Raw genomic sequence first — 23,364 nt, 5'->3', positions numbered from 1 at the left:
AGTGTCTTAGCTCTGTAATTCATGTGTTAGCTTGAATGTCACTCCTTGAAGAGGAATCTCAGAGTCTCTCCAATCTCCCCCTCATTTGTCATTGTCTCTAAAGCACTCAGCATAGACAATACATACTTTCTTAAGAGAGAGCTTTTTATTCCCTTGCTTGAGGAGACTCTGAAAAAGCACAGAGCCATGCCAGTTCTTGTTTCTGGTGGCATCTGCATGACTGAAATGGGCCTGACCATTCAAAAAGACTTGGTGACTAAGTGGCATGTAGGGGAGTCTTTAAACAGAAGCATGATAATTTCTTCCTGGAGACCCCATGATCATTCACATTAATGAGCTGAGAAGTTAGAAACCAGGTGATAAAGGAAGCAGGACTGTGAAAAAATGCTCCGTGTCACTAGTCATTAGGAAAATACAAGCAAAAACCACAATATGGAATCTCACACCTGTTAGAATAGGTATATTGAAATGAGAAAAGACACTAAATGCTGGTGCAGATATGGAGAAAAGGTAACCATGAATGTTATTGGTGGGATTGTCATCTGGTACTGTGGAAAGAAATATGAAGGTTTCTCAAAAAATTTAAAATAGCAAGAACACATAATTTAGCAAGTCCACTTCTTGGAATATATCCAAAGGAAACAAAAACACTAACTTGAAAAGATATCTGCACCCCATGTTTATAGCAGCATTATTTACAGTAGCCAAAACAGAAACAACCTACGTGTCCATCAATGAACAAATGGATAAAGAAGTTGGAATACACACACACACACACATTTACACGGTCCTCCACACCCTCCCCTTGTGTGCTAACTGATTTCATGAATGCTCATGCTGTCTCATTTAAAGCATTCAGCAGTTCCTGAGGCCCTTCTCTCCTCCATTTAGAGACAGGTGATGAGTGTTGGGGGACTCGCTGCTCCTGCGTGCTGCCCTCAGCCAAGCATGAGTAGTAATTTTGAGTAGTAATTGGGTGATGAATACCCCAGTTCTTGCCCCTTGGGGATGGAGGTAGAGGAAGGGCATCCTCCAAGTGGGGTTTTGGGACTGGCAGCATCAGTGTCACCCACTGAATTAGGAACTCTAGGGCTTCAGCCTCAATTCTGTTCAAATAGTCCTAGGTGGTTTGATGAGTGCTAGCATTGAGGACTCTGCTGTACACTCTTCTAGAGCCCAGATAGGTAAAGCCCCAGGTGCTCATTCACACCTTGTGTTTTCTTCCCTTTCCTGTCTCAATCCACTTCCTTATTTGTGTTTCTTGGGATTGTCTCCCCAACAAAGCACTCATCATGCACGTCTTTGTTGCAGGTTCTGTTTTGGAGTATCCCCAATAAGACAGGCACTTATAATGTCTCTTGGAGATGCTCTATAAATTCTTACCTAGAAGCTTTTTTGGAGATCCTGCCAAGCAATAGTTGTGTGTGTGTTTGTGTGTGTGTGTGTGGGGGGGTGTCTTTGTGACTATATATACATATATATAGAGAGAGTGATTATAGTCATTTGAAGATTTTCATGAAGACTGCTTCATCAAATAACCAGTTTGATTGGCTGAGTTCCTATTTGCTTAGCATTATACTAGTTAGAAAAAAAAAATGTAGAGGGAAAATGTAGGTAAGCTGAGGATTTCTCTTGCAACTGGGGCATCAAAAAAAAAAATCCTTGGCTGAGTATGTGGCCATGTGTCACTAATAGTTTTCTGTGTTTATTTGAGTATCCTGCTGAGTACGTGGCTCTTATGGCTAAAAAGATTTCCTTTAAAATGTAGGCTTTATTATCCAGGTTTGATGAGGCTAATATATTGAGAGACAATTACCACTGCAAAGATTTTTATTCATAATTCCTAAGAGGAGAGACACACCACACCATAAAGAGCCACAGAGGGGCACCAGGTCAGTCTAGGAGATCAAGGGAGCAAGGGGAAAAGTGGGCAAGAATCTTTATTGTGGTTTCCATGGGAAGGAACAGGTGAGGAAGGGTAAGTGGACTTAGAATTGGCTAGTTTGGGTCACTGCAGTGGGTTCTGGGGTACAGGGGCCATCTCCAGTGTCTGATACCTGGTCCTGGAGTGATTAGGTCATAGGGATAGTGGCCCAGAGTGTAAATGCCTATAAGGGTGATGGGGGGATAAGATTTCAGGTCAGTTTGTTTGCAAATGAAAGACATGCCCATTTGCCCCCTCTAGGAATTTGCTAGGCCTGGGAAGGGCAATTTCTTTGGGTTCACAAGACCCACAATGTCAAACTATCATAAATATAGAAAATAAGGCATGAAGGCATGATTAATAAGTGTTATTTAGTAAAGCTGTTAGTTTCTAGAGAAAGGGGTGCTGGGCCCTGGCAGGTAGGTTCCATGCAGATTAGAGCTACAAGAATACACAGGTGGGGCCTTCCCCTGGACTTGAAGTGTACAGCAGATAAAGAATGCCATTTAAAAATTTAACATAACTTTATTTCCATGTTTATTAGAGAAGAATTAGAGAACTTAGAATGTGAAAGGAAGCTATGAAACATCATGACTTTAAAATCCAGAGACAATTACTAGGGAGTCTGTATTATGACCTACCATGTGGACATACAATTCTTTTTGTTATTGTTGTTTTATAGACTTATTTATTTATGCATACAAGAACTGGGGTACAAGCCAGAGGAGCGGGGGCGGGGGGTGAGATGATTCACCAGAGACAGTGGGGAACAGAAAAGGCAGACTGACTGAAATGCACTGCTGTAGGGAGCAGCAGGCGAGACAGGAAATATCTGCTGTGCCATGTGGGTGGCTCCCTGTCTGGCCAGAGATCGAACTCGCGCTGCAGAGGGTGTGGAAAGCTTCACAGTCCTGTGCTTAACCCCTTGCATCACCAGGGAGGCCTGTGGACTTACAATTCTTTCAGGTAAAAAGAATAGAAAACCCAACCCAATCTGGCCTAAAAAGCCAAATTGATGTAAGTGACAAATCCAGAAGTTGGGCTAGCTTCAGATATAGTTTGATCCAGAGATTTAAAACATCACTCATCTATTTATCTGAGATTCTCTCCTTTGGGTTAGTTATAAGCTTTGTCTTCAGATCAGTTCCCTTTATAGCTGAAATAATGATTTTCATGTCTCAGGTCATCAAGACAATCAGACCAGTGTGAAGAGAAAGTCCTGGGTTTCCAGTCCCAGAAGAAGTCCTGGGTTTCCTCTTACCAGATAATCTGGGCCAGCGCATCATGGAGTGACAGGCACGAGGGCCTCCATGGTAAAGGGAGATTTGTTTAAGTCACATGGCCACTGTAATATCCAGAATTGTACTGAATTCCAGAACCACAGTGCCTCAATCTCAGTCCTATATCCTGAATGGAAGAAATGGATGCTGGGAAGGAAGGAAGGAAGCAGCAATGTACACGCTCATTATTTTACCAGTGACTTTTTTGTTAGCTATTTTTCCTAATGTGAATAACCTGATGACTAAATCTTCACATCCATGCTTGATTAGGAAATACTCTATTTCACTTATTTCATTCCAAGCAGTGGGGTTATATGGAAATCTCTGGAGGCTCACCTAGAACAGACAAAACCATGAATGTCAGGTACAAATTCCAAGACCAGGAGAGGTTTCCCACTGACAAATCAGTGCTCCGAAGATGCCGCTGGCTGCAGGGTTCCAGGGAAGAATGTGACTTTCCCTGACAGGCTAGGACATGTCCACCTGTCAGCTTTCTTCCTAGCATACTCCTAAACCCTGTCCATTTTTTCAGGCCTCCCACAGCACCCACCAGGCTCTGCCTGGGAGGGACAAGTTGCTGCTGTCACCCTGATCTGGGCAGTGAGACTGGCTGGTTTGGAGAGATCACCGGCTTCCTTCCCAGACCACATGGCCAGCTAAGGAGGACAGGCGAAGGTGGACTAGTTGGGAACAGTGATAGCTTTTGCTTCCTGCCCAGTAGGGAGAGGCTGTGTCACAGCCTGTCAGCTGTCAGCTTGCCGAGGGCTGCCAGTTCCCAATTCCCCTGGGCTCTGGCTCAGGGGCCTTATATCCTAAAATACCACCAAGAAAGCCCTGTGTGTTGAAGGTCTGAGTGGACTTAGTCTTGGGAGTTTGGCCACAGAAAAGGATGGATGGTGGTTGCAGGCTGGTTGAGTAGCCTCTTGCTGGTAAGGACAGGTGGGAACAGGCTGATCTCTGCAGCCTCTTCCCCATATAGAGAAAAGACACCTCTCTGTGCCAGAGGTGCAAGCAAAGCATAGGCCCTCCTCACACCTGCCGGAGGAGGTGTAGGCAAATTTCCTCACTGCCATCCACTGGAAGTGGTGAGTGGCTTATTAGGTCAGGGTGTGAGTGGAGGGAAGGGGGCAGGACCTGGAGGGAAAGTGAAACAGAGACAAGAGGAAAAAGGGCAAGCCTTGCATGAGCTTCCAGAGTCCATTTCCAGCCTGAGTTCCAGATTTAGGAATAGAGAGAGAAAGATGAGGCACCCTGAAGCACCATGGGGTCCTTCCCACCTTGCCGGAAGTGAGGGTCTGGATTCAGCAGTCAGGGGATGGTCAACGGTCACCTCAGCACGTGCCTCATTGGTCACCAAGAGACCCTTCTCCGTCCATCCAGACCACTGGATTTTCTTCTTTGATTGAACTGCTTATTGGGCAGTCTTGGGGACAATGGGGGAAATAATTGACTTTTGTGTCAGAGACACAACCGCGAGCTGCTCACGGGGCCAGAGGACAGATGGCGCATTCTCTGTCATCACTCAGATTCACTCAGTGGAATGGCAAACTCAATCGCCCATGTTTCTATCGCTTTTCTTTCCTCCTTCCCTTCTTAGTTTTTGACAGTTAATAACCTTTAGATACTTTCTTTAAAAGTTGACACATCGGTTTTGTCCTCCTGTCCCCTCAAATCTGTGGCATTTCTTCATTTTCCCCTTGTTTTCCTTGATTTTGAAAGTTCTGAAGGGGACTGGTAAGTTATTTTGTAGATGTCCCTCCTCCTGGGACTGCCTGATGTTTTCCATTGATTAGATTTAGGTTGTGGTTTTTGGAAAGGATCTGCTTCCCAATGCAGGCCACCAGGAGGTTCATGGCAATGGGGCTTAACTTTGTTTAGGATTTATTACTCCATTTTGATAAGGTGGTATCTATCAGGACTCTGTGCTGTAAACGTACTATTTTTCTCTTTGTAGTTTGAGGGCAGATATTTATAAATGGATGTAAATATCTTATTTCTGCTTAAATTTTTACCCATCCATTTTAATACCATCAGTAGATCTTGCCTGTGGTGATTATTACTCCGGTGTGCTATTGATGATTTTCTGCTTCCTTCACACCTTTTACATTTATTAATTGGAAATCTTCTGTAAGGTCAGGAAAAGTTGCTACTTCCCCTCATTTTTTGATTTATTCAGTTACTGTTTAATCAATATGGATAATGGATATTTACATTACTCTTTGGGTTATAAACCCATGCTATAGGTATGTATTTTTCTCAAGTTATTCCAATGTTGACTATTGGGAACCCTTTCATTTTTTTTAAAGATTTATTTATTTATACATACAAGAGCTGGGGTACAGGCCAGAGATGGGGGGCACACCTGTGCCAAGAGGTAAGGCATAAAAGGGCCACATCACTCTGAGATGAGAGTAGGAGATGGCATGAGATTGAGAGGGAGAATGCCAGAGAGAACACCAGAGAGATGCTGAGAGAGAAAGCCAGCCTTCCGCTGATTCAGCATTAGAGGTTTGTAAAAATCTACTAAGGGCTCCCAAATTTTCTTCCATCTGCAAGAGCTGACAACGAACCTATCTGATCTAGGAAAATTGGTCAATTCAGGTTTCATTTTTGTGTTTTTTTTTTAAGATTTATTTATTTATTCATGCATACAAGAGCTGGGGTACAGGCCAGAGATGCGGGGGGTGTGAGGATTCACCAGAGACAGAGTGGGGAGCAGAACAGGCAGATTGACCAAAGTACACTGCTGAGGGGAGCAGTGGGGGAGACAGGAGAGGTCTGCCTTGTCATGTGGGTAGCTCCCTGGCCGGCCGGTGATCGAACTCATGCTGCAGAGGCTTCAGATTGTTTTATAGTGGAGTGCTTAACCCCTTGTGCCACAGGGAGGCCCCGATTCAGGTTTTGGTAGAGAAAATACAAGGTGAGTCTAGAGCATCTTGTGGTATTCTTGTGCACTTACATGCACAAGCCTGTGTTCTCTGGGCCCAGGTGTCTGTAATCATAGGCGTGCATGCCCCATGCCCAGACCTCCTGGCCCTGGGCATCCACACAACCTAGGAGGAGTGCAAGGCCGCAGGGATAGCCATAGAGGCCAGCAGTGGGGAGGCATAAAAAAGCCTGGTTCGCTTCATTTATCCTACACCAAGTTCGTTCACTTCTTTTTATTTCCATCAGCATATAAAATCTCTACATCGCCACTTCTCAGAGGCAGAGTTAGGGGGAGGGAGATGCAGGGAGAGTACAGACTCTTTTCCTTCAACACTTTTTAAGAAGATGATGGGAGAATATGGCATGACCAGTAAGGGCTGTGGCTGAGCATTAAGGGAACACAATTTCCAAATCCCTGAGAGGGATCTTAGATAATGTGTCTGCAGTTCAGATCTTGTTCCTCCACGTGGAAGCACCATCCAAGGCTCCTGACATGTTAATGCTCAGGTAGGAGGGAAGAAACTCTTGAGATAGTTCATCTCCCTGCGTGTTGCTGCCCACCACGGAGATGGCAGTAAAACCCCATCTTCCTGTCAGTGTGGTAGGGTCACATGCAACTAGGCCAGGTTTCTCTGGCTATAACTGATTGTCTTACTTTAGATTCCTTCCAGAAGCCAGAGCCTGGGGCGAGGGTTATGTGGAGGACATGGCTTTTTGGAGGTAGGAAAGGGGTAGAGCATTGAGAAGGCTGGAAAAGGAAAAGAGGGAAGGTTGATATGGGGGGGGGGTTTCTTGAGTTGGTCAACACTGACTGGGCTCAGTCCTTCTGGAAAGCCTGGTGGTGGGGAGTGATATAGAAGTCACCTCTGGGGCCTCCCCAGTGGCGCAGCAGTTAATCGCTGCACTGCAAAGCTGTCCACAGCCTTTGCAGCACCAGTTCGATTCCCCGCCAGGCAGGGAGAACCCCACATGGTGCGACAGACCTCTCCTGCCTCGCTCTCTGCTCCCCTTAGCAGTGTCTTCGAACCATCTGCCTGTTCTTCTCCCCGCTCTGAATCTGGTGAATTCTCTCACCCTCCCATGCTTCCGACCCAGTTCTTGTATAAAATAAAATAAATAAATCTCTTAAAAAAAAAATGTCACCTCAGAATTGCCTTCCTGAGAGGTAGAAAAGAGGCATCACAGAAGGTGCTAGCTCCTGGCACCACAGACTCACAAATGCATAAGCTTGGCCAGCTAAGTCCTTGCAAAGTCCTGTGCAGAAAAGCTTGAGGGCAAAGAAAAAAATATGTCCAGCATAAATGAGCTGTCAGGTCACACTGCAGTGGCCACAACAAAAAGTGGCCTACAAGCATCTGTGGTGTGTAGCCTCCGAGCATCAGAAGGTGGCAAAACCCCATAAAACTCTAGACCAACACGTCAACTGTATTCCTTGTAAAAGGTGCCAAAACATTGAATGTCGTTAGGACGATTGGCCGAAGGAAAACTATACAGTAGAGCAGGTAAAGAGGCGGGCAACACCACAGGTTTGATTGGCTGATCACTACCCTTTAAGTCATCTTATATCTAGCAACATCCATTCCTGATTCTAGTATCATCAACTTACATCAGGTGCCATGGATTCAACATGCTTCTCCTCTGACCCTTTTCAATAGGAACCCCGGCTAACAGCTACTCCTAACCAGAGAAGTGAGTGAGTTCAGGGAAAAGATTGTGCCCTAGTGGACTGACTATCTTGAGTTTGTGCACCTTGAGGGACCTAGAATGTTCATAGCACAGGGCCTTTGCATTTGCTGCTCCTGCCTGCAATGCTTTCCTGACAGATCTCTCCCAGGTGGCTATTTCTCCCTTAATTCCAGCTTCAGGAAAGTTCTCTCTTATCAGCCATTCTAATCACTTTCACCATTTGCAGACAAGTTCTGTAACGTTCTGTCTGTGTTTTCTTTAAAGAACTTATCACTCTTGAAGAATAAAAAAAAAAATTAAAATAAATTTTCAACCACATCCTTATGATCTGATATTATGTCTCTCTTTTGCCACGTTGCCTTTATGCATATTTAGTAAATATGAGTAACAAAATATCTCTTTTATTTAAAAAAAAAACTTATCACACTTGGATATTATCTTTGGGATTTATTTCTTTTAATGTTTATTATCTTCCCCCAGAATCTAAGGGGTGCTTCTGGGAGGCAAAGGTCTTTGCTTGATTTTCTCCTACTCTATAGGGCACATTCTAAGGTGCTCAGGGACTGCTGCATGCCTTAGAGGCCTTGGGTTGGGTTGTTGCTCTGAGTGTGGGCTGCAGACCATCTCCCCAGCATGATGTGGGATCTTCTTAGAAGAGCACAATCTTGGGGCCCACTTCAGAACTATGATTTAGAATCTGAATTTTTGACAAGATGTGTCTAAGGTGATCTATTGGTATATCTACATTTGGGAAATGTTGTCTTATGTCTTTCAAGACTACAGGAGAGCTCCCCACTGTAATAAGCCAGGGACACATGTTCTGCAGCTCTGTGGGGTGCTGTACTCTATTGAGTCCCACCTACCTGTCCCTGCTTCATCTTCCAAGAGTCAGTGACGTTTCTAAATCCCATTTCAGTCCTATAGGAGAGTGTAAAGAATGTGAACATGGCTGGGAAAGTCCTTCAGCTGGACCTTTAGAGGACAGACACACACACACACACACAGAGAAGTGACATCCCCTGGGCAATTATCTTCTCATTCCAGAGTGAAAGAACTCATGTGTGACAGACATGTTCATATAAAGGGGAATCAAAACAAGAAACAGACACAGGCCTCTTGGTCAATTTTTCCTGAGAATCTTCTCGGTGAAGTACTGTGGTTGGGGGTGGTACTAGGACTTTCATAACCAAGAGTTCCCCTTATCAAAGGCAGCACCCAAGTGGATGTCCAGAGAAGATCAGGAGCCACCTACCTACTGAGCTGCTGCTCTGTCCAGCCTGCACACAGCTCTGTGTTGCTTTTCTCACCTGCCTCGCTGCACCTGGATGGCAGCTCCACTTCTTCTACCTTCCTTTTAGGGGTCATCTGTTCAGGATCCCTCGAAGAGCACCCCTTCTCTTCTTGCTGATGCACCGTGGGAATGTCTCCCCTCTGCCACCATCCTGTTTCATGATATTTATTTGCTGTTTCTGCTCCAGATGCCTCAGACTTTCTTGAGTACTTCTTTTCTTGGTATGCAGCACCTAGCACAGCAATCGCAACCCAAACTGCAATGGTGACAAAGAACTGACCATTGACAGAAAGTGTTGAAGCAGACAACATTTAACCCCTTCATCAACACTGATGTAGATGGTCTTTTTTTTTTAAAGATTTATTTATTTATACATATAAGAACTGGGGTACAGGCCAGAGGTACTGGGGATGAGAGGATTCACCAGAGACAAAGTGAGGAACAGAACAGGCAGACTGACTGAAATACACTGCTGAAGGGAGCAGCGGGTGAGTCAGGAGAGGTCTGCTGTGCCATGTGGGTAGCTCCCTTGCTGGGGATCGAACTTGTGCTGCAGAGGCTGCAGATAGTTTCATAGGTTGTGTCTTAACCCCTTTTGCCACCAGGGAGGCCCTGATGTAGATGATCTTAACCTCCATTTCCTAGCAGAGGAAACTGAGGCTCAGTAAGTTGACAGATTGTCCAAAGTACCAGACTTATTGTTTCTCACCGAGATATGTTGGAGCAATGGTGCCCAACTGGTTCACATAAGCGCGAATCACACATCCACTTTGGTTCCTAAATGCCTATAAACTTCAGGTGGCTTTTCCCAGCCGCGGGCTTGTGGAGGGCCATTTGCTCCTGCAGAGTAGCTTGGATTTCCATTTCACAGCAGGCTCTGCAAAAGAGCCGCCCTTGTGCTCAGCACGCCAGCCTTTCAGCCAGCCATCTATCTCAGACTCCTTCAAAAGCAGAATGAAAAGGAGTTGGCTGCTTCTAGAGACCTTATATCTGCCCGGTCCGTCAAAGGAACCACTTTCCTCTGCCTCTTCAACGTGAGAAGCATATCAAAGAGTGCCCCACAGCCAGCCCAGCCCTGCCTGGCACTCTCCACAGGCTTCAGAGTACATGGCAGCAGATGCTGACGTCAGCTGGATGCTGCTGATCGACTATTCCTGCCTTTTTTTGGAAAATGTCCTATTGTTTTCCATGACTTGGAGACTCTCCTATCTTGCTCCTTTTAAGCGAGATGTGAAGGCTGTCTAAGGAGTGCAATCAAGAGTGCTGCTGTCCACACAGCTTCCTAGGGCAGAGTCTCCCTGATGGACTCATGGTATACATGGGTGGTCTGTGGGATGCCCTAACTCAACCCTATAGACCCTCCTTTGTCCCTTCACATCTCTGTGCTCTGCTGCTTAAAGGCAGAGAAGAGTTCTGCTCTTCTCTAGGAAGGAGGACACATACTTAGCACAGCTGCGTTGGTCAGATGTCACCCTTTCCATAAAGGGTAATTGCAGATAACCTGAAAATACTGGACATCAAGGGGGCAGAGGCCACAGGCAAGTCACATCATAGCTCTCCCCATGGGGTCTCCTGTTCATCTCTGCACCACTATTCCCAGATCCAGTAGCATCTAGAGAGGCCTTCCCTGCAGGGTTTTTATTTATTTGTTTGTTTGTTTGTTTGTTTATTTGTTTGTTTTAAAGATTTATTTATTTATGCATACAAGAACTAGGATATAGGTCAGAGGTATGGGGGATGAGAGGATTCACCAGAGACAGAGTGGGGAGCAGAAAAGGCAGACTGACTGAAACACAATGCTGAGGGGAGCAGTGGGCGAGACAGGAGAGGTCTGCTGTACCATGTGGGTATCTCCCTGGCTGGGGATCCAACTCGTGCTGCAGTGGCTGTGGGTAGCTTCACTGTGCTGTGTCTTAACCCCTTGTGCCACCAGGGAGCACCCCCCTACAGGGTTTTAAATGCCTGCTGCACTCTGCTGAGCCTTGTTCCTGCTCAGATTCTGCTCTTCTCTAGTCTCCTCCCGGAAGCCTGTAACATGGGAGCCACCTGATCAGGTGCAGGGGCCCATGGCCCTGCAGGAACTGCGTGTGACCTTAGGCAAGCAGCTTCTCCCCTTTATTTCCTACTCTGAGTAAGGTAGGCTGGGAGAGGGACACACTGGAGTCTACAGTCCCTCTATGGGTCTTGTTAGTGATGAGAACCAGGTCCTGAGGACACAGAAAATGATCCTAACCTACTATAAATTTCCTACAGGGAAGCAGAAGGACACCAGGGATGAGCTCCTTTCCACCCAGCCTGTTCTGCTCCAATAACCACTGCAGCAATTGTCTCTAGAAAGAGGACTTTATGCATATTCATGAATTCTATCGTTCTATACATACTACTGGGGGCGGTCTTTTTTTCTGTCAAACAGAGTTTGATCAAAACAGCAAGCTCAGCTATTCCAGTACTTTCTAAAGCCCTTGCTGGCTGGCTTGGTGTTTTGGGATAATGACGTTTAGTTGTTTAGAGCACCTTCCAAATGGTGAGTCTCTGTGTCAGTGCATGAATAGAAGGTGCAGTGGAATGAGGAAGCCACAAATTTTACCTGTCCATGGGCAGACACAAATAGCTGGGGGCTGCAGATGCACGGCTGCATGCTGTGTTGCTAGGCATGGTCTTACTGGCCTGCCCGGTCTGAATAGTTTGGGAAGTGCTCTTGACCTTTATAGCTTCTTTCTGTCTTGGCACAGACTTCATTTCCATGTTCCTCCATACCCTTGAGGGCACATGGAGTGTCAGATGCTGACTTTCCCATGCATCTGTGTGGCCCTCTTTCCTCTCCATAACCTCAGTTCTCACCTGCAAAATGGAGTGGGAGAGGGGCCTCCCTGGTGGTGCAGCAGGTTAAGCCCAGCACTGTGAAGTGTCTTCAGCCCCTGCAGTGTGAGTTTGATCCCTGGCAAGCCAAGGGGTTACCCATATGGCGCAGCAGACCTCTCCTGTCTCTGCTGCTGCTCCCCTCAGCAGTGTATTTCATCAGTCTGCCTGTTCTGTTCCCTACTCTGTCTCTGGTGAGTCCTCTCACCCTCTGCACCTCTGGCCTGTACCCCAGTTCTCACATGCATAAAGAAATATTAAAAAAAAAAAAACAAATAAGAAAAAAAAGTTTAACAAAAATGGAGTGGAAGATACCACACACCCCACAGGAATCTCGCCTTCATTTCACAAGCCCAGCCTCCTCTCCTCCCTGAGCTCCCCTCCCTGCTCTTTCTTCCCTTGTACCGCTCCTTCTTGTTGCCCTTCCCACCCCCTCCAGAAGGCTCCTACCTGACACAAAAAGCCTCTGTGTTTCCAGGCCAAGGTTCATGCTGTTTTGACCTTTCAGCAAAAGTCAGAGTCATTTGCTGCCCCTCTGTGCACAGTGAATGAGGCGGCACCAGCGCAAATGGCAGGAGTGAGACCCCAGGTCAGCCTTGTGGGGGTTGGGATGTGGCCACATTGTCCCTTTCTGCTTCTGCCTGTCTTCTGGATGGTTCTCAATTATAAATTAGAGTACTCTTCCATTCACGCTTTCATTCGCACATTCATTGCACAATCTTCTGCAGCAGTTTCACAATTTGAAAACAATCCAGTCTGTAAGGGCTGGGACTCTTACTGGGAATGCTGGATAGCTCTTGGGACCAGAGCCGAGGTCAGCCCAGGTTCCCCACCTTCCTCACTGCCCCTTTCCTGGTCTAGGAGACCAGCTGGGGTGGGAAGAAGGGTGGGGGCTAGTTCCTGAATGCCCCTGGTCTGAGGCTGCAATTTAAATGACCTCTCGCTTAACACGCGTCTCCAGCAGGAATTCTTTTCTTTCTCACTCTAATTAAAAAAAATAATAATATGTTAATGGAAGTTTATTTTAATAAAATTTAAGAAATTCAAAAGTATAAATAATAAATTAAGAATTCCATTATACAGATAAAACCACTGTTAGCATTTTAGTGCATATTCTTCTTTTTAAATAAGGATAATTTCACAAAATTGTCATCACTGGACTTTTAAATTTGGCATTTTTTTCCACTTTACATAATTTGTATAACAGGGAAAAATTTTCCCTTTTTTTCAAACTTTTTTGAAAACATGATTTTAATGGGTTGTGATTTCCACATTTTAAAAAAATACTGTGCTGTTTTTAGTCATTAAGGTGAGTTTTGGTTTTTAGTATGGTTGATTTCATGCAACCAATATTTGCTCGCTAGTCCACGCATGTCATGCACTAAGGCCAGCAGTGAGGACAATGAGATCCTACATGCTCCCCTCCCCAGGGAGCTAGAGAGGGACGTAAAGAAGGGGCACATACAATATGTAATTTGGGGTTGTAGTTTGTGCTATGAAGAAAACCAAAGCAAGATAAGGAACTGGAGGGTTACGGAAGTGTGTGTGGGGAAGGTAAAAGCAATTTGGACCAAGCATGTCCTGAGGAGGTACGAAACACAGCTTGCTAATCTGGGAGAGGGATTTTTTTTTTTTCCAGGCAGGTGCAAATGTCCTGAGGTGGGACGACTTGGGTCATTGAAAGGATGTCTATGGCTCTGTGGCTGGGGACAGAGCTTCGGGGAGCAAGGTACCAGAAGGGCTTGGTAAAGTGTGTAGTGACTACAAATTAAAGATCATGTAGGTCGGGCCTCCCCGGTGGCATAGCGGTTGAGCGCTGGGTTGCGAAGCTGCCCGCAGCCTCTGCAGCTCTGGTTCGATCCCCGGCTGCCAGGCGAGGGTCCCACATGGCGCACAGACCTCTCCTGCCGCCCGCTGCTCCCCTCAGCAGTGTGCTTCGTCATTCTGCCTGCTCTGCTATCCCCTCTGGCTCTGGTGAATTCTCTCACCCTCCTGCGCTTCTGACTGTACCCAGTGCTTGTATAAATAAAAAAATAAATCTTAAAAAAAAAAATAAAGATCATGTAGGTCAATGTCCAAGTTTAGATTTTAATTGTGGAGGAAGCTTGGGGGTTGTGTGATTCACACAATGAAGTGGTAGCTCACTCCGGCTGCAGACAGGGAACAGTGTGACTGGGATCGCTGGCTGGAGTGGTTGCAGAGCACAGGCAGAGCACAGAGAAGAGCTGTAGTGAGAGTGCTGTGGGAGGCCAGCAGCAAGGGAGGAGTTGATGAGGAGAGGCTGTGTTCAGTGCTTTTTGGAAGGGAGCACCGCAGGGGCACCTGGTGCATTGGAAGAGAAGTGTAAATACCCCAGAAGACTCCATGATGCCCCATCAAATGGGTATTTGTAGTGTCATAAAATGAAAAGTTAAGACATGGTTTGGGAGGGAGTTTAATTTGGAACTTGTTATGTTGGAGATGCTTATTCAATATTCAGGTAGAGATGATTAGTAGACAGTCCAATAAACAAGCCTGGAGCTCAGAGCAGTGGTTGGAACTTGATACATAAATTTGGAAGTCATCAGGGTTTAGATACCTTTTAAACTATGAGACAGGGGCCTCCCCGGTGGCATAGGGGTTAAAGTCAGCTCTGTCAAGCTATCGCCAGCCACTGCAGCACAAGTTCGTCCCGGCCGGCCGGGGATCTACCCACATGGCACAGTAGACTGCTCCTATCTTGCCCGCTGTTCCCCTCAGCGGTGCATTTCAGTAGATCTGCCTGTTCTGCTCCCCACTCTATCTCTGGTGAATCCTTTCAGCCCCCACAATTCTGGTCTATACCCCAGTTCTTATGTGCATAAATAAATAAATCTTATAAAAACAAATAACTATGAGACAGCAATAGACCCATTAGGAAGGAGGGAGGACCTGGCCCTGGGTCAGGTGCTGGCCCTGGGTCCTCAATGTTTAGAGATCAGATCCAGGAGGATGAAACAGCAGGAGGATAGGAAGACCCATGAGTTATGAGGAAAACCCAAAGCTATGCTAGGGAAGGACAGCCATTTTTTCTTTTGAATAAATACGTAACAATAGAGCTACATTTAAAACTCTTGCTAAATGTTGTCACATCATTTCCAAAAACATTATATCAATTTATATTTCCATTATCATGCATGTATTGCCCATGGCAGAGAATGTTACATCTCAGGAATTTAATAGGCAAAAAATAAGATACCTGATTTTAACTTGCATTCTTTGCTTTCTAGTGAACTTAAGCCATTTTTATTTTCCAGTTTTATTGCTTATTTGTGTTTCTTGTATAGGTTAGCCCTTAATGTCCTTTTCTATTATGGTTCTACAATATTTTTCTAATCATTAGAGGATTTTTAATATGTAAAAAACAAATCTCTTTGTATTTCTTACAAATGTTTTCTGGCTTCTGCTTCTTCTTGATTTCACTCAAGTACTTTCAATATAAAATTTTACATGTTTTACTTGCTCTTTGCCATTTCTACCCCACCACTATATTTGGGGAATACTGGCAAATCAAATTTTTGATAAATTGCTTAGTATAATTTCTTCACAAGATCAATTAAATAACCTTTTATTTTCTCTAGATTCTGCTGCAGACTTTACAGCATGGGAATAGTCACCCCAAGAGGTCCAGAATTAGTGAGTCACCTGCCCCTGGGCATGTTTCAAGGCAGTGTGTTCACAGAATTTACTGCTTTTGGGTCTGATCTGGGATGTTACTTCTCATACACTATTTTTCCAATTTGTTATTTTCACTAAATATTACATTTTTACATGTTGATGGAATTTATTAGAATGTAACTGTGCATATTATTATCTCATACTTATGATTAATTTTGCTAGCATGCCCCTTATTCCAATTTTCTTTATGTCTGGTTTGTCTTCAATAGATTTGCGAAGGGGCCTCCCTGGTGGCACAGGGGGTTAAGATGTGGCACTATGAGGCAATCTGCAGCCTCTGCAGAACAAGTTTGATCCCCAGCCAGGGAGCTGACCCACATGGCACAGCAGACCTCTCCTAACTCACCCACTGCTCCCCTCAGCAGTGTGTTTCAGTAGATCCACCTGTTCTGCTCCCCACTCTGTCTCTGGTGAGTCCTCTCACCCACTACACCTCTGGCCTATACCCCAGTTCCTATATGCATAAATAAATAAATCTTTAAAAAATAGATTTACTAAAGTTTTGCACTTTATCGTGTTCTTCTAAGGGCCAACTCTCAAACATACTAAATAATATTAAAGTTTTCCCTTTCAAATTTTTACTTTCTGATTTTATTCCCTATTATTTGTCCTTAGTTACACAGGCTTGACTTATTGAACTTTTCTTCACTTCTCAAACTGCATTTCTGTTTTGTACAGACAGAACAGCCAGTGAAATCTCATTTCTTACCTTTCCCCCCAATTTGCAGAAGACAGGTCTCCATTGCCAACCAACATTTAGTGTTGCAGAGAAGTCTGAGGATAGAAAGATTTTCATTCATTCAAAACCTTTTTTTTTTTTTCTTATTTAGATGCTTGTAGGCTTTTATGGACTAAATGCTTGTGTCTCTCCAAAATTAACATCTTTAATCCCCATATTTGGAGAAGGAAACTTAAAGGAGCTAATTAAGGTTAAGTGTGGTCATAAGGGTGGGGCCCTGATCTATTAGGATTAGTGTCCTTACAAGGAGAGCTTAGTTTCTTTCTCTTAATATGTGCAAAGAATAAGCCATATGAGTACCCAGAGAGATGGTGGCCACTTGAAACCCAAGAGAAGAAATCTCAGAACAAAACCTACTTTGATGAAAATGTGATCTTGAATTCTCAAACTCTGGAACTATGAGAGATAAGTTTCTGTTGTTTAAGCACCCAATATGTGGTATTTTGTAATATTCAATAGACCAAGACAGATATTTTCCTGTCTAGATGCTTATGGACATTTCTATTTCCCTTGAGATCACAATTTCACTTGTCCAGAATGACACATACAGCTGCTGGCAACCCTCCTCTTCCTGGCAGGCACAGCCCTGACCACTCCTTTAATAACTCACAGAGGCTGAGTCCAACATTTCTACCACCTCCCAAGGAGAGCTGGCCCTGGAGGGGGCACATAATTGCCTTCCCTACTTGAGGCAGGGGCTTTTTTCACTAATTTTATCTGGTGCTCAGTCAATACTTTCAATCAGTGAATCAAGTCTTTCTTCACCTCAGTAGTTTTATTTTTAAAGATTTATTTATTTATGCATTCAAGAACTGGGGTGTAAGCCAGAGGTGCTGGGTGGGGGCTGAGAGGATTCAGAGTGGGGAGACAGAGTGGGGAGCAGAAAAGGTGGATCTACTGAAATAAACTGCTGAGGGGAGCAGCGGGCAAGACAGGAAAGGTCTGCTGCACCATGTGGGTAGCTGCCTGGGTGGTGATCAAACTCATGCCGTAGTGGCTGGCAGTAGCTTGATAGCACTGTCAGGTGTCACACACCAGGCAGGACCCAATGCCCCACGTCTTCTTGAACCATTTATCCATTGGAAAAAAATTAGGCTGCTTCCATTTTCTAACTACTGTAAATAATGCTGCTGTGAGCATTGTGGATGATCTGTGTTTTCTTGAGGTTGATACTCTGTGGCTATATGCCCAAACTTATATACAAGATAAATTAGAAGTACCTTAACTTGAGATACTACCAATTATTTACTTTTGTTTTGATTTCCCTTGCCATTGGGTTTATGTCACCAAAATAACTTTATGGTTAATATTATGAAACATATCACCGATTTTCACTTCTGTTTTATTCTTGCAGGTCTTATAGCTAAACTTTTAATTCATTTTAAATTTGTTTCTAGTTTTTGGTGTTAGGAAGTGATCCAACACCATTCATTTATGTGATTTTCCAAAATTCCCAGCATCATTTATTAAAGAGACTGTATTTTTCCCAACTTATGATCATGGATGTGTCATCATGAACTAGGTGTTGGTATATGTGTGGATTTATTTCTGGACTTCCAATTCCACTCTGTTGGACTATAATCTGTTTTTGTGCCTCTACCATATTGTTTTTAATAGTGTTGCTTTGTAGTCAAGTTTAAAGTCAGGTAATATGATACCTCCAACTCTCTCCTCTCACCTTTTTCTCTTAGGGTGCTTTTGCAATTCTAGACATTTTGTGGTTCCATATAAATTAAAAAAAAATTAGTTTCTTTGAAAAATATTTCTGGTATTTGATGAGATTTGAATTAAGTTTGTAAATCATTTTAGGCAAGATAGTGATTTTGATTACATTGATTTTCCTCATCCTCCTTATGTTAACACATCCTTTAATATCATCTTGCAGTTCTTGTTGTACAAGTCTTTTACCTTCTTTGTTATGTTGATTGTGAGGTATTTCATTCTATTTGAAGTGATCATAAATGAAGGTATTTTCTTAATTTCTTCTGTTTCTTGTTCATTTTTCACAAATTAAAAAAAGCTATGGATTTTTGTAGGTTCGTTTTGTAGACTACCACTTTGCTGTATTCCTTTATTATTTCTAATAACTTTTTGATGGAGTATTGATAATCTTCTACATGTAATAAAATATCGTATCTTCTGTGAATAGTGATAGTTTGACCTCTTCTTTTCCACTTGGGTCCCTTTCATTTCCTGTGTTTGTCTGATAGCTCTGGCCAGAGCCTCTACTATTATGCTAAACGGAAGTGGTGACAGTGGGCATACCTGTCTTGTGCTGGATCTTTTGGACAAAGCTTTCACTTTTTCAATATTAAATATTATATTGGCCGTTTGTTTGTGATACGTGGCTTTTATTACAGTGTGGTTGGTTCCTTCTATTCCCACCTTAGAGTGTTTTTTTTTTTTTTAAGATTTATTTATTTACTTATTTATTTATTTATACAAGAACCAGGCCAGATGTGTGGGAGAGTGAGAGGATTCACCAGAGACAGAGCGGGGAACAGAACAGGCAGGCTGACGAAGTACACTGCTGAGGGGAGCAGCAGGCGCAACAGGAGAGGTCTGCTGCGCCATGTGGGACCCTTGCCTGCCAGCCAGGATCGAACCTGTGCTGCAGAGCCTGCGGACAGCTTCACAGCACGGTGCTCAACCGCCTGTGCCACCAGGGGAGGCCCCCCATCTTAGAGTTTTTATCATAAATGTGTGCTGAGTCTTATCAATTGCTTTCTCTGCAGCTTCTGATACTATCATGTGATTTTTATCTTTTGTTGATATGATGTGATACATTAATCAATTTACATATTAAACCATTCTTGAATAAATCCTATATGATCATGTGTATAATCCTTGTGATATATTGTTCAATTTAATTTACTAGTATTTCATGGAAGATCTTTGAATTGATGTTCTTTAGGGATATCATGCTATAGTTTTCTTGTGCTGTTATTGTCTTGTTTCAGTATTAAGGTGATGTTGACATCATAAAATGCATTAGGGAGCATTCCTTCTTGTTTTTTTAAAAACAATTTGAGCAAGGTGGGCATTATTTCTTTTTCCTGAGTTAGTATATTTCTTCAAGGTTATCAAATTTATCACAATATAGTTGTTCATGGTAATCTCATTACCTTTTGTATTTTTGCTATCTATAGTAATTCTCTTGATTCACTTATGATGCCATTTATTATTTTTTTTTCTTTTTTGTTAACCTAACTAAAGGTATATCTACTTTATCTTCTTCAAGAAATAACTCTGAGTTTCATTGACTTTTTTTTTTTTTTGGTATACTCTTTTGCTATCTCTCATTTATTTCTTTTCTATTTTTGTTCTTTACTTTCTTTTACTAACTGTAGGTCTTATTGTTCCTCTTTTTCAATATACTTTGGATATGATATGAGGTTTATTTGGAATTTTTCTTGTTTTTTATAATGACCTTGTATTGCAATTCTATTCCCTATTAAGACCACACTTGCTGTATCCCAAGAATTCTGATAATTTGTAGCATCATTTTCATTTGTTTTAAGATAATTTTTACTTTCTGCTTTAATTGCTCTTGTTTCCCAGCAACATGTTGTTTAATCTCTACATATTCACAATTTTTTCCTTCTACTTGATTTCTGTTTGTTTGTTTGTTTGTTTTTTGGTGTTGTGGTTAGAGAAGATACTATGCAATATTTTGATTGTTGTGGTTGTATTGGCAATTGACTTGTGTCCAAATATATGGTATTTCTTGAAAATGTTATATGTGCACTTGAAAAAGTGTGTATGCAGCAGTTGTTGCATGAAGTGTTCTATAGATTTCTGTTACATTTACTTGGTCTAGCTCCTCATTTAAATCTGTTGTTTCTTTATTTATATATTGTCTTATTGGTATGTCCATTATCATAAGTGGGTATTAAGGTCCCCGAGTATTATTGTATTGCTATCAGTATCTCTCTTTAGTTCTGTTATTGTCTTATGTATCTTGATACACCATCATTTGGTACATATATATTTATGGGTGTTATTTCTTCTTTCTTCTTGCTGTATATTAGTCTCTTAATCATAATATAGTGTCCTGTATCTCTTAATACCTTTCTTCATTGAAAGTCTATAGTATCAGTTATTAGGTACAGGTGTTCATGATTTTTGGTTGTTTGTTTTTGGTTGTTATTTTGTTACAGGGCAGGGTTTGGGGAAGCCCAAACCCTGTAAACCTGCCTATTCTAAATGGGTTCTGCCATCCGCCGCATCAACACAAACATATGAGACTTTAATGGAAAGGAACTTTAATAAAATTAGGAAACAATATAGGAAAGGCAAAGAATCTAGTTTCTAAATGAAGCACCCACAGTTACCCGTCCCCTCATGGGTAAAAGTCCATCCAAATGGGATCAGCCCAGAGCAAGGCCCCAAAGCCTGCCACAAGTCTAAAGCATCTTCCAGTGGGGACCCACAGAAAAGGGTCAGAAACAACCAGACAAGCCCAGAAGGAAAAGAGCAAAATCAAAATCAAGATAAAAGCTGCCATGGTCACCTCCCACGGACCTCTCACCCACATCTGTGTCACCCAGTCCACGACCAAAAGGCAAGCGCAGTTTCTTCACATATCTCTCCATTCCATGTGCCTCCTCCAGGTCTCCTCCTGGCTCCCCATCCTGCTTCCTTCCTTCTCAGTCTCCTCTGCAGCTTCATTTCTTCTCTACAGCTCCACGCTCCTTTGGGTGGGGAAGGAAACCTGGAACCTCCCCCTTTCCTGGGGACCACCCTGTTACAATTTGTTTATATAACAGTCTTCCAAACTTTAACTCTAAGTTTATACTTGTCTTTGTTGGCAAAGTGAATTTATTGGAAACAGTGGAAGGCTGAACTTTATTTTGAAATTGACTCAACTATTCTACTTCTTTTGACTAGTGATTTCAGGACATTTACATTGCAGGTGAATATTGAGACATAAGTGCTTATTGCCATATGGCTATGTTTTTGTTTTTTATCTTGTTTTGGTTTGTCTTGTCTTTAATTTTTTTGAGAACTTCCTATTATTATTATTTTTTTTAAAGTTCTGCTTCCACTGTTATGTTACTGCTATGATTTTTTGTTTGAATGTCCTACTAAGGTTAGCATGTGATGCATGTGACCCATTGAACTGCCTGGTGTCTGCCTGGTCCTAGTGGGCCACATTGTTACTTTCCTTCTCCTACTCCATGTTAAATTATTTGTGTTTTTTACCTCACTTTCATTGTTCTATAGCTTTATAATAACCCCCTTAGAAATGTGGGGTTCCCGGGCCCCCTTTCTCTCTGAATATTATCTTGGCACCCTGAGTTCCTGCTGGTTGAGTTAAAATGTAGAGTCAGGCAGGGACCTCTCCTAGGACAAAAATCTTCATATGAGGAACATACTGGAAAGCCAGTATCTGTTGGAAACAGCAGGCAGTCATTATGGCCAGATTAGCATAACCACTTAGACTACCTGGACAGAAAGTTAAGTGTAAAAAGGAACTAGAGATAGGATGCTTTGATCAGTGGGAACAATGGAGTTCCCCATGCAACAAACCCTATTCACCCCCTCCCAGCTTGTTCCAGACATTTATGCATCCCCAATACACATCTCCACCATGTGCATTCCTCACATACCTGCCCACCTTCACTGAATCTGATCCCCAATAAATGTATGACTGCCCTTAGAACAGGTGCTACACTCCTGAGGTGTGAGCACCTCTAGGTCTTTCTCTCTACTTGGACTTTGAGATATCTTTCCTCCATCTCATGCTGCTTCCAAAGTTGCTACCCCATGAGGTGACATAGAAATTTTTTCAGCTTTAGCTTGGTGTTGATAAATTATTTTAGTTTTATTTTTTGCCCTCAGTGAAACTCTTTACTCTGCCTTCTATCTTGATTCTTAATCTTGCTGGGTAAATGATTCTGGGTTGGAGATCCAGATTACACTTTAAGTATTTTAAATATCTCATTCTCTTTTTGTTAGGGGGAAAGGATGTCCTAAAGCTAATTCCATACAGGCTTTGTGGACTCCACCCCCAACCCAGGCCAAAGCCATCAGGACATTGGGAGAGACAAATCCCATCACCACCAAAGGGAAGGTGGCTGGGACCTGAGGTGGAGTTAAGCAGCCAGGTTGGTATAAAGCCAGACATGTGGGCTTTGGAGGGGATCCCCCATTTTGGCTCTCCGCCAGCTCGCAGCGTCCGGCCAGCTCTGAGAGTGCCTTTGGGTTTCCAGGTGGGCAGATCGGGTAGGACACATTAAAGACTTTATTTCCCTATTTTCTCCCTGAGTTGTACATTTCCTCAATTCCCTTTCCCTTGTAAATAAACCTTTTATTAACCTTTTGTGTGTGCCTGCAGTGGAGTATTAATAAGTCCCTTTTAAGCACGCGGGTGAGGACCCACAGCCAGGCAACCCGTTCAATATCGGGGCTGCCCCATAACAGTTTCATGCTTGTAATATTTCTCCTGAAAAGTCTGCTGACAGTCTTTTGGACTTCTTGTTTAACTTGCCTTTTTTTCTCTTAAGAATTTTAACATTCTGTCCTTTGTAATTGGTCCAACAGTTTTATTATTGTATGTCCTGGTGTATGCCTGTCAGGTATTATTTTGTTTGGAACGCTGAGTCTTTTAGATCACAATTTTTGGGTTATTTCCCAGATTGAGATGGATTTCATATTTCTTTAAATATGTTTTCTATGCCTTCTTCTTCTTTACTTCTGGGATTGCCATAATGTGGATATTATTTCCCTTTAAATTATCCCAGAGATTTCTTACATTGTATTCATTTTTTATTCCTTTTCTCTTCCTTGTGGTCTCCAATATTGTGTTTTCATGATAATTCTCTCCATTGCTTTTGTTTATCTGCTACTGAAGTCCTCAATTATATTTTTATTTTTTTAAAGATTTATTTATTTATACATACAAGAACTGGGGTACAGGCCAGAGTTGTGGGGGGTGGGTGAGAGGATTCACCAGAGA

This window comes from Talpa europaea (assembly GCF_964194135.1).
Source record: "Talpa europaea genome assembly, chromosome: 16".
NCBI classification, from domain to species: domain Eukaryota; kingdom Metazoa; phylum Chordata; class Mammalia; order Eulipotyphla; family Talpidae; genus Talpa; species Talpa europaea.
Note: the sequence above shows the minus strand (reverse complement) of the source record.